The sequence below is a fragment of the Orycteropus afer genome, unplaced genomic scaffold, assembly GCF_000298275.1.
Source record: "Orycteropus afer afer isolate SDZICR_OR568_19922 unplaced genomic scaffold, OryAfe1.0 scaffold00028, whole genome shotgun sequence".
Lineage (NCBI taxonomy): Eukaryota > Metazoa > Chordata > Mammalia > Tubulidentata > Orycteropodidae > Orycteropus > Orycteropus afer.
In genome coordinates this window covers 18,859,710-18,872,570 of record NW_006921615.1, presented here as the reverse complement: position 1 = coordinate 18,872,570, position 12,861 = coordinate 18,859,710, and positions in this window count along the sequence as shown.

The following is a 12,861-nucleotide window of genomic DNA, read 5'->3' as shown; positions in this document are numbered from 1 at the left end:
AACCTTCCTTCCGAGGAGTGGCTGGTGGGTTTGAACCACCAGCCTTCTGGTTAGCAGTCAAGTGCTTTGGCCACTATGCTACCAGAGCTCCTGAACTACATATACATATGCATATATATAGGGAGCCCTGGTTGCACAGTAGTTAAAATGTTCTGTTGCTAACCATAAGGTCAGTGATTTGAACCTATCAGCTGCTCTGCAGAAGAAAGATGTGGCAGTCTTCTTTGTGTAAAGATTTACAGCCTTGGAAACCCTATGGGGCAGTTCTATTCTGTCCTTTAGGATCACTATGAGTCAGAATTGACTTGATGGCAGTCAGGGTTTTTTTTTTTTCTCATACACATACATGCCTACATACATACATATATACCTGCATGTATATTTTTTTGGTGGTTCTTGCTTTTATATATGGCATAGCAATTACCAACAGGTCCTTTTTTTCTTGTGTACATTTTAGTGACATCATTTACTTCATCAAGCTGTATACACTTTACTTTCATTTGATGTTACCTTTCCCATCACCAAAAAATAAGTGTTTACTATCCAGAGAGTGACTTCCTTACCCCCAACAATCCCTGGTAGTCACGAATGAACATTTGTCTTTGTATATTTACTTGTTCATATCATTTAATAAAGTGAGAACATAACAATATTTGTTTTTATGATTGACTTATTTTGCTTAACATAATGTCTTTCAGTTTTATCCATGTCGTGAGATGTTTTGGGATCTCATTTATCTTTATCACGTTGTGATATTCCCTTGTACGTATGTACCATATTTTACTTATCCATTCATCCATTGATGGGCACTTAGGTTGTTTCTATGTTTTTGCTATTGTGAATAGTGCTGTGATGAACTTTAGTGTGCATAAGTCTGTTTATGTCACTTCTACTAGATCCCTAGGATACATAGGTAGTAGTGAAATTGCTGGATCATATGGTAGCTCTATCTCTAGTTTTATGAGGGACCTCTACAATGTTTTCCACAATGGCTCATTTTGGTCTCGTTTTGCATTCCCATCAGCAATGGATAAGAGTTCCAATTTCTCCATATCTCCTCCAACACTTGTTATTTTCTTTTCGTTTGCTGGTTGGTTGGTTCGTTGTTTTTTATCTTAGCCATCCTAATGACAGGGAAATGGTATCTCACTGTGGTCTTTATTTGCATGTCTCTGATGGCTGATGACCTTCACCATCTTTTCATATGTCTGTTGGCCATTTGAATATCCTCTTTGGTGAAGTGTCTGTTCATGTCCTTTGCACAATTTTTTTTATTGTGTTGTCTTTTTATTGTTAAATTGTAGAGGTTTTCTGTATGTTTGACTCTTATCAGTTATATTCTTCTTGAATTTTTTTTCTTAGTCTACAGGTTGTCTCTTTACTTTTTAAATTGTCCTTTGATGAACATAAGTATTAACTGCTATCTATTTTGTTTTCTGTTGCTTGTGCATTTGTTGTGTTCGATGACTGTGGTGGTTATGTTTGTGTGTCAACATGGCTGGGCCTGGTTGAGTGGCTGGGCAGCTGGTGGTAGTTATTCCCCATGATGAGACTGGCAGTCAACTCCATGGTGGGATCTACCACAAGCAGCTGAGTAGCTTCTTTGGGTATGTGATCTTCTTTCCATATATAAACAGCAGCTTTGGCAATGGTCTCTAGCCTATGGCATGCTTGGACCCTGCATGTAGCCGAGTTGTTGTTCAGCAGCCTGCCATGCTCTGCCAACCTTGGGACTTACAATGGACTAAAATTAATGGCCTGCTGTGTGGTTTGGTAAAATCAGGACTGTGCCTTTTTATTTGTAGACCTTGGGCTTGTTAGCCTCCACAGCCAGTAGCTGCCTGAGTGAAGAGATGCCTCTAGCTTCAGTGGGCCGGGAACAAGAGGCAAAGAAGCCCAAGGTTGAGGGGCTTTCACCCAGCTCCTAGAGCCTGGCACTTTGAAGTTGGACTTTTAGCCTCCAGATTGTGAGAGGATAAACTCCTGTTTGTTAAGACCATCCCATTTGTGGTTTATTATTGTCAGAGTGGTACTAGGTAACCAGAACAATGATCTATCGAAAAGAATTAGGTCCCAAAGCTTTGCTTTTGTATTTTCTTCCAAGAAATTTACGGTTTTAGATTTAACTTTTAGGTCCTTGGTCCATTTTTAATTAATTTTTTGCGTATGGTGTGAGGTATGGATCTTGTTTCATTTTCTGCATATGAAAATCCAGTTTTGCCAACATTATTTGCTGAAGGGACTGTTTGTTTCCTGTTAGCACTAACTAACTAGGGCAAAATCTAACTGATTTTTGTCTGCTGACCTTGTATTCTGCAACTTTGCTAAATTTGTCTATTACTTCTAGAAGCTTTTTAGTAGATTCTTTGAGATTTCCATATATAGGATCTCTGAATAATGATAGTTTTACCTCTTCATTTGTAATTTAAATATCTATTTCTTTTTCTTGCCTTATTGTCTGGGTAGGACTTCTAGTACAATATTGAGTAGAAGTGGAGAAACTAGGCATCCTTGTCTAGTTCCTGTCATCGAGGGGAAAGTTCTCAATTTTTCTCCAATGAGTTTGTTCACTGTTAGTTTTTCACAAATGTCCTTAATCATGCTGAAGAACTTTCCTTTTATTCCTATTTTCTTGCAAAAAGGGCATGGAGGTGCAGTCATCTGACCCCCCCTTACTTCACAAGGTGATTGAAGGATCAAAATCAACCCGAGGCTGATTCCTATGAGGCAGTGGTCAGATGTGTTGCCACCCTCCAACCTTTTTACCAATTCTGACACCAACCATCCCACTCAATAGCACTACCTACTTCTTTGCTGCGTTCAGTAATTTGTTATAATGGTCACACAGAACTCATAGACAATACTCACAATTATGAGATTTATTAGGGAAGTGGGAGCTCTGGTGGCATAGTCCCTAAGGCATTTGACTGCTAACCAGAAGGCTGGCAGTTCAAACCCACCAGCCACTCCTCAGAAGGAAGATTGGGCAATCTACTTCTGTAGTGATACCACCTCAGAAACAAAAGGAGGCGTCGCTATGAGTAGGATAAGTCTCCATGGCAGTGGGTTTGGTTTTGGTTTTTATTAGGGAAGTAACATGTTACAGATCAGGATCAGAAACAAATCTGGATAAAGTTCTTCAGTCAGGACAACCTTGTCTTAGCTGTGCTGCAGCCATGCTTCTCTCTGGCCTCAAACTCAGCCCTGCAGCCCCTTGGCCTCTGCCTTGCTCAAGCAAGTATTGAAAAGCTCTTTTACCTTTGCCAGTAGGTGCCAAGAGAGCTACCCCATTCTGCCAGCAAGCCTCCTGCCTGAAGTCACCAAGCTTTCTCACTCCAAAGGCCGGAAAGTCCACTGCTCTGTCTCATCCCAGTCTCTTGGCTCTGCTGCCTCAGTTTCTCTGCCACTGCTTCTCATCATCTCAGCAAAGTGTTACAGCTCTCCCTCTGTCTCCTGGGTCAAGGAGGCTCAGCACAGGGATCTAGAGTTCAAAGAGCACACTGCACTCCTGGCTCTTCTTTTATGCTGGTAGTGAGATCCCCCTTTCTGCCTTTGTGATAGTTCATTTTAAGTGTAGCAGGATGGCAAAACTGACCTATTCCCACGTTAGGGTTCCATACACACTTGCATGGTCCCACCCCAAATATTACATTATTTACATTATTAACAAATTATCCAATCCCCCTGATGGGCCACAAGTACATCGCATTTGCATAGTCCCACCCAGCCACTTGATGGGAGTTACAAAGACCATGGCAAAAGGGCCATATTAAGTAATTCACTGCACTGTTTTTTTTTTTTTATCAAGAAAAGGTGCTGGATTTTATCAAATAACTTTTCTGCATCAATTGAGATGATCATATGATTCTTTTCCTTTGTTTGATTAATGTAGTATATTACATCAACTGATTTTCTCATGTTGAACCAACCTTGCATTTCTGGAATTAATCCCACTTGATCATAATATATAATTCTTTTAATATGTTGTTGGATTCTGTTTACTAGTATTTTTGTTTTGTTTTGTTTTAAATTTTTGGCATTTGTGTTCATAAAGAATATGATGGCTTTTAATCTGGTTTTGGTGCCAGGTTAATGCTGGCTTCATAGAGTTAGGGAGTATTCCTCCTTCCTATATTTTTTGGAAGACTGGTATCAGTTGTCTAAATGTTTGGTAGAATTCCCCACTGAAGCCATCTGGACCTGGACTTTTCTTTTTTGGAAGGCTTTTTATTACTGATTCAATCTCTTCAGTTGCTATGGGTCTGTTGTGGTTTTCTACTTGCTTTGAGTCAGTTTAGATAGGTTACGTGCCTTGAGGAATCTGTCCATTTCATCAAAGTGACTGATTATGATGAAGTACAGTTGTTCATAGTATTTTGTTATGATCCTTTTACTTTACTTAGATCAGGTTTTAATGTCTCCACTTTCATTATTTTGGTTATTTGCATCTTCTCTTTGTCAACCTAGCAAGTGGTTTGCAATTTTATTGATCTTTTCTAAGAACCAATTTCTGGACTTGTTGATTCTCTCTACTATTTTTCCTATTCTCTATTTATTTCTGCTCTGATCTTTATTATTTCTTTTCTTCTAGTAGCTTTAGGTTAAATTTACTCTTCTTTTTCTAGTTCCTCAAGCTGTAGCTATACTATTATTTGAGATATTTCTTCTTTTTCAATGTAGGTATTTGTTTCTATAAATTTTCCTCTGATGACTGCCTTTACTGCATCTTATTTTTTATATGATGTGTTGTCATTTTTATTTCTCTCCAGGTATTTTTAAATTTTACTTTTGATTTCTTCTTTGACCTGATAGTTATTTAATAGGATGTTGTTTAATTTCCATGGTAACTAATTTTACAAAACCTAGTAAAGTTGAAGATACACATACCTAAGGTTCTCAACAGTGTCCTCATCTGAGGTAATTGGTTTACAAGTGACTGCTGATCCTCTTCAGAACCTACCTGTACCACATGTAACTTCTAGATCTATAATCAGATTCAACCTGCCAGACCCTAGAAGGTAAAGAACATTTTGACATTTGAGGCACAAAGAGGTATAGGACATACCGAAAGAAGTGCAGGACTTTTGCCAATTTACATCAACTGAAATTTGGAGAACATATATGAGAATGAATCATGGAATACTGGATTAGGGTAGAAGGAAAACAATATAATATAAACTCAGGTCAAAATTTTTATATGGGTTCACTACACAGTGATTCTAGATACAACACAATCTCAAATGACTTACTGTGGCTCTACAGTTGAACTGCCAGAACGTCCTTGGTATACTTTAGACATGAGTAATACGTTCATCCAGCCACTCCTCGGAAGGAAGGTTGGGCAATCCTACTTCCGTAGTGATACTGCCTTGGAAACCCAAGGAGGGGTCGCTATGAGTCGGGGCTGACTTGAAGGCAAATAACAACAACAACAATACGTTCACGGGTAAGCCCTTGAATCTTTCAACAACTCTCTGGTGGCTATTATCTTCAGGCTAGTAATGATAGTGGAAAATGTTATCAAACTGTACTCACTGAATTTACTGAAAATGACAGAATCTCAAGTTGACAGAGACCAGGTGGTGACACACAATTGCCAAAGACAATGTGGGGCTAGTTACTGTAATGAGCAGGAGAATTATAACAATAATCAGAATGGTCTGTCCTCAGAGATCTCTGACACTGGACAACTGATCAGTGTTCCTAGAACTGAAATACACAGGCAGTCTACTAAAGTCTTCTTGATTGGTACAAATGTAAAACTCGAGGTCTAGTGAACAGTAGTGTGACTTGTGAATCACCAAAATAGATAATTTCAGCCTCTCAGGCAAGTATTAGATTTAAATCAGTTCACAGGACCAGAGTTCCTTGAATGAACGGGTGGCCAGGACCACTTGAGGAAGGCCTCTGCTACACAGAGTTTATACTGCAAACAATCCTCCTAGCCTTCACCAAAGAGTTGTACGGGTATTTACTAGGGTGACTATATACTCAAGGAGAAGAAATATCAGACTATTCAAGAATTTCTGACCACTGACTCTGAACTAAGATTCCTGGAGAGCTAAAGTACCACTGGGAGCTCTGGTAGCATAGTGCCTAAGGCATTTGACTGCTACCCAGAAGGCTGACGGTTCAAACCCACCATCACTTTCCCTCCTCGCAAGGAAGGTTGGGCAATCTACTTCCCTAGTGATACTGCCTCGGAAACCCAAGGAGAGGTCGCTATGAGTTGGGTCCAACTCGATGTCACATAACAACAACAACAACAAAGTACCACTATGTCCATCAGTCAGAATAGGGGTTTATGGAGAAAGTGATCCATGGAGTTTGGGCTCACCTCTAGCTCTGGTAGCATAGTGCCTAAGGCACTTGACTGCTACCCAGAAGGCTGGCGGTTCAAACCCACCAGCCACTCCACGCAAGGAAGGTTGGGCAATCTACTTCCCTAGTGATACTGCCTCAGAAACCCAAGGAGGGGTTGCTATGAGTTGGGTCCGACTCAATGGCATATAACAACAACAACAACAATTTCATAGAGGGCCCAATGGGTCCCTAAGTCATCCTATGGTTATTTCCCCCATTTTGGAATGCATAATTTGAGTAGATATACTCAGCAACTGACCTTTTTCTCTTAACATCAAGTCCATTTTTTTGTTGTTGTTTTTGTATCAACTCCAGGTGCCTGTCATTTGGTGTTGGATCTGGTCACTACAGATCAGCCTTCTCTTACTCTGGGCCCCATTGGCAGCTTTTTCAGTTACTCAGTAAATGATGGCACGGTAGGTCAAAGAATTCCCCCATGCCTACAAGATGAGGCAGCAGATCAACAATATATGTGTGTGGCATGCACAGTATATGTGTCTGGTACCTTACAATGAATTTCAAAGTATAAAAATGATGACTTAAGCTTCTTCCTTAAGAAACTAGAAAAAAAGAGCAAATTAAACCCAAAGTAAAAGGAAGGGAATAACAAAGAGCATCACTGAAATAGGAGAGAAAAAGAAATGAAACCAAAAGTTGTTTCTTTGAAAAGATTTTAAAAAATGATAAAACTACACATTTCCTTCTAATCATTGCTTTAGCTGCATTCAACAAATTCCAGTATGTGTTCATTTTCATTCAGTACAAAATATTTTCTAACATTACACTCTTATAATCCTATGGCATATTCAGAAGTGTGTGGTTTAGTTTCCAAATTATTTGGGAATTTTCTAGATTGCTTTTTGTCATTGATTTCTAATTTAACATAGAATATATGCATAATATACTTTTTAGTATTTCAATCTTTTAAAATGTGTTTAGATTTATATTATGGTGCAGCATATGGTATAGTATACCAAATAATGTGTACCAAATACACATTAATAGTTTTTAGCAGTCCTTGAGTGAAGTTTCTATAAATGTCAATTAGGTCAAATTGGTTGACAATTGCGTTCAAGACTTCTGCATTCCTACTGACTTTTTAATCTACTTTTTCTATTAATTCTTGTGAGGATGGGGTCAATTCCCAACTATAAATATGGATTTCTTTCCTTTTTAGCTGTCAGATTTTGCCTGTTTATTGTAGTTGTCATTAGATACATATGCAGTTAAGACCATTATGTCTTCTTGATGACTTGACTCTTTATTAAATGTCTCTCTTTATCTCTGATAATATTTTCTGCCATTAAGTTTAAAGTGTCTGATACAAACATAGCCACTCCAGATTCCTTTTGATTAGTGTTTACAAGTATGTATTTTTCCATCCTTTTAACACATCTATATCTTTAAAGTACATTCCTTGTATTTAGCATGTACTCAGGTCTTAATTTTTTATATAGTCAGACAAGCTCTACCTTTTAAGTAATGTGTTTAGTACATTTATATTCAATGTAGTTAGCAATGTGGGTATTTCTTCCATTTGTTGTTTTTTCCTCTTTTCTGTTTTCTTTTGAGTAAAGGGCCTTTTTTTTCCCCCTTTGGTAATCTATTTTATCTACTTCACTGGCTTAGCAATACCTCTTTATTTTTTAGAGGTGGCTGTTGTTGTTCTTGTTCTGTGCCATCAAGTGGGACCTGACTCATAGCGACCCCTCCTTGGGTTTCTGAGGCAGTATCACTATGGAAGTAGATTGCCCCATCTTCCTTCTGAGGAGTGGCTGCTGGTTATCAGTCAAGTGCCTTAGCCACTATGCTAATGCATATTGAATGTGTAACAGCCTACTTTCAAACAATATTATACCACTTCATATATGAGAACCTTACAACAATATACCTTCATTTTTTATCAGCAAACAAGAAACCTCCCACCCCAACTCCAGACCTAAGAAACTACTGTTCAACTTTTTGTCTCTATGGATTTGTCTGTTCCAGACATTCCACATAAACAGAATCATAGAAGTATGTGGTCACCTGTGACTGGCTGCTTCTACTTTGCATAATGTTTATGAGGTTCATCCAAGTTGTATAGTGTATCAGTACTTCATTCCTTTTTATTGCTGAATAATATTCTATTGTATGGATATATTTTGTTTATCCATTCATCAATAACTGGAAATTTTGGCAATTTCTACCTTTTGGCTATTACGAGAAATGCTGCTGTGAATATTCATGTACAAGTATTTGTGTGGATATATGCTTTTATTTCCTTTGGTTTTAAAGTAATGAGGAACCGCCAAATTGTTTTGCAACGTGGCTACATAATTTTACATTCCCATGAGGAATGTATGAGGGTTCAAACTTCCCCAGAGCTGCACCAACTCTTGTTATTAAGTCTTTTTTACCTTAGTCATCCTACTGGGTATGAGAGTGTGGAAATTATCAAACAGTATCGTTAGTATCACATGCAAGTAAAATTTTGCTGAAGATAATTCAAAACCAGTTGCAGCAGTATATTGACAGAGAACTTCCAGAAATGCAGGCTGGATTCAGAAGAGGGCATGGGACAAGGGATATGATGTCAGATGGATCTTAGCTATAAGCAAAGAATACCAGAAAGATGTTTACTTATGTATTTCTAAAATTTTTATTGTGATTTGGGTGAAAGTTTACAGAACAAATTCATTTTCCATACAGCAGCTGACATATACTTTGTCTCATGACATTGACTGCAATTTCCCACAATGTAACAGCTCCCCACCCACTTCCTCCTCACAGTTACCTCTTCCTTGTATCCTTCCCTCCCATGCATTCCTGCCCCCTGAGCTGTCTCCCTGTGCATACACAACCCTTCTATTCTCCCATGATTTTTCTCCCCAAGGAGTATATATACCTAATGTAAATGTTCAGCTCATATGCCTGTCTTTTGTTTGGCTGGAAGCCATGGGACGTCTACTTGTATTTTATTGACTATGCAAAGGCATTCGACTGTGTGGATCATAACAAAGTATGGGTAACACTGCAAAGAATGGAAATTCCAGAACACTTCATTTTTTTTCATAAAGAACTTGTACAGAGACCAAGAAGCTGTTGTTCAAATAGAACAAGGGGATACTCCATGGTTTAAAATCAGGAAGGGCGTAAGTTAGGGTTGTATCCTCTCACCATAGTTATTATTCAGTCTGTATGCTGAGCAAATAATCCAAGAAGCTGGACTATAAGAAGAAGAATGCATCATCACGATTGGAGGAAGAATCATTAACAACCTGTGATATGCAGATAACACAACCTTGCTTGCTAAAAGTTAAAATGACTTGAAGCTCTTGCTGATGAAGATCAAAAACTAGAGTCTTCAGTATGGATTACACTGCAAAATAAAGAAAACAAAAATTGTCACAATGGGACCAATAAGCAACATGATAAATGAAGAAAGACTGAAGTTGTCAGGGATTTCATTTTACTTGGCTCACAATCAACATCCATGAAAGCAGCAGTCAAGAAATGAGATGTCACATCACACTTGGCAAATCTGCTACACAAGACCACTTTAAAGTATTAAGAAGCAAAGATGTCACTTTGAAGACAAAGGTGTGCCTTACCCAATCACCTCATACACATGTGAAAGCTGGACAATGAATAAGGAAGACCGAAGAAGAGTTCATGCCTTTGAATTGTGATGTTGGTGAATACTGACAATACCATGGACTACCAGAAGAATGAACAGATCCATCCTGGAAAAAGTGCAGCTGGAATACTGTTTGGAAACAAGAATGGCTGGACTTCGTCGCACTTACTTTGGTCATGTTGTCAGAAAGGACCACTCCCTGGAGAAGGATCTCATGCTTGGTAAAGTAGGTGAGCACAGAAGGGGTAGACCCTCAATGAGATGGAATGACAGAGTGGCTGCAATAATGGGCTCAAGCACAGCAAGGATGGTGAGGATGGTGCAGGACTGGGCAGTGTTTTGTTCTGTTGTACACAGGGTTGCTATGAGCAGGAGCCAACTTTATGACACCTAACAACAAAGTGAGTATGGGAGGTATGACTAATGCTTTTTGAGCATATTTACATGTGCTTATGGGACATTTCTATAACTTTTTGGGATAAATGTCTATGCAAACTCTTTGCCCGTTTTTAAATTGAGTTATTAATGTTATTGTTGGTTGGAGAGTTCTTTATATATTCTGGATGTAAGTCTGTATCAGATATATGATTTGGAAATATTTCTCCTAGTCTGTGGGTTGTCTTTTCACTTTCCTGATGGTGTTACAGTGCAAAAGTTCTTAATTTTGATGTATTTTTTTTTTCCCTTGTCATTTGTACTTTTGGTGTTGTATCTAAGATACCATTGTCTAACTGAAGGTCATGAAGATTTACCACTACATTTTCTTCTAAGAAGTTTATATTATTAACTCTTACATTTAGTTCTATGATCTATTATTAGTTAATTTTTTTGTAAGGTGTGAGGTAATGGTCCAAATTTATTCTTTTGCATGTGTATATCCAGTTGTCTCACTATCACTGGGTGAATAGATCCTTTTTCCCCAAACTGTCTTGGCACCTTGTAAAAAATCAACTGACAATAAATGTTAAGGGTCTATTTCTGGATTCTCAATTCTTTTCCAAAGATCTATGCCTATCCATATACCAGTACCACATTCTCTTGATTACTGTAACTTTGAGAAAGTTTTGAAATCAGGAAATGTGAGTTTTCCAACTTTGTTGTTCTGTTTCAAGATAGTCTGGTTAATCTGGGCCCTTTGCATTTCCATATGAATTTTGAGATCAGCTTGTCAATTTCTGCAAAAAAAAAAAAAAAGTTGCTAATATTTTGATTCCAACTCATAGCAACCCTATAAGACAGAGTATATCTGCCCCATGATATTTCAAAGGCTGTAATTTTATGAAGCCAAACTGCCACATCTTTCTCCTGCAGAATGGCTTGTAAATTTGAAGCACCATAAAGAATGTAGTGAATCTGCAGATTAATGTGGGGTAGTACTGCTACCTTAAATGACATTAAATTTTCTGATCCATGAACATGAGATACCTTTCAATTTCTTTATATCTTTAATTTCTTTCAAAAATGTTTTATAGTTTTCCATATACAAGTCTTCTACTTCTTTTGTTAAAATCATTCCTAAGTATTTATTCTTTTTGCTGTTATTATAAATGAAATTTCTTTATTATTAAGGTACAACTATTTGTCTCTCCCCCTCTGGAGCAAAGAAGAGTGAAGAAAGTCAGAGATTCAGGAAACAATCAGTCCAAAGACTAATGGAGCACTTGAATCCTAGAGCTTCCATGACCCTGAGACCAAAAGAACTAGATGGTGCCCAGCTATCATTGCTGACTGTGCTGAAATGGGTCACAATAAAAAGTCCTGGATAAAGTAGGGGAAAATATGGAACAAAACTTAAAATAATTAAAAAATACAAGGCTTACAGGTCTGATGAGGACTTGTGGAATCATTAAGACAATGGCTCGCAGACATTCATCAAGCTAGGAACTGAACTTAACCCCCATGACTCAACTGTCAGCCAGCCAGCTAGACCTATAAGGTGATGAACAGTAACATCAAAAGGGTATCATCATTAACAATCGAGCATAGCAAATAAAGAAGACAGCACGTGTCCAGGGACAGAGGTAGGAAAGTGGAAGGGGATGGGAAGGAAGAATGAAGGGAAAGGGTAGGGAGGAAGTGGGAAGAATACTGTTACAATGTGGGGATTGTAGCAAATGTCACAAAACAGAATGTGTATGGATTGTTGAATGGAAAACCAATTTGTCCATAAAGTTTTACCCAAATCACAATAAAAAAATTGCTTTACTAATTTCACTTTTGGATTGTTCATTGCTAGGGTTTAGACATACAACTGATTTTTGTATATTGATCATACAACCTGCAAACCTGCTGAATTCATTTATTACTTCTAATCTTTTTTGTGGGTGTATTCCTTAGGATTTTCTATGTACAAAATCCTGTTATCTGCAGAAATAGTTTTACTGCCTTTCCAACCTAGATAGATAGATGCCTTTCATTTAATTTTCTTGCTGAATTGTCCTTACTGGAATCTCTGGTGGGTGCAGTACTTTAGAGAAATGGCAAGAGCAGATATCCCTGTCTTGTTCTTGATCTTAGGGAAAAAGCATACAATTATGCTTTTTTTTCATAGATGCCTTGTATTAGGTTGAAGTTACCTTCTATTCCTAGTATACTGAGTATTTTTTGTCATAAAAGGGTATTGGATTTTGTCAAATGCTTTTTATGTGTCAAATGTTATGAGCTTTTAGTTTTTGTCCTTTATTCCATTAATATAGTACATTATATTGATTGATTTTCAGAAGCATGGTGTTTAATCCTTCTTTATATATTGCTAGATTCAGTTCCTCATCTTTGGCTTTGGTGGTTGGGGCATAAATTTGAATAACAGTCATATTAACGGGTCTTCCTTGTAGCCGTATGGATATTATCCTATCACTGACAGCATTGTACTTCAGGAC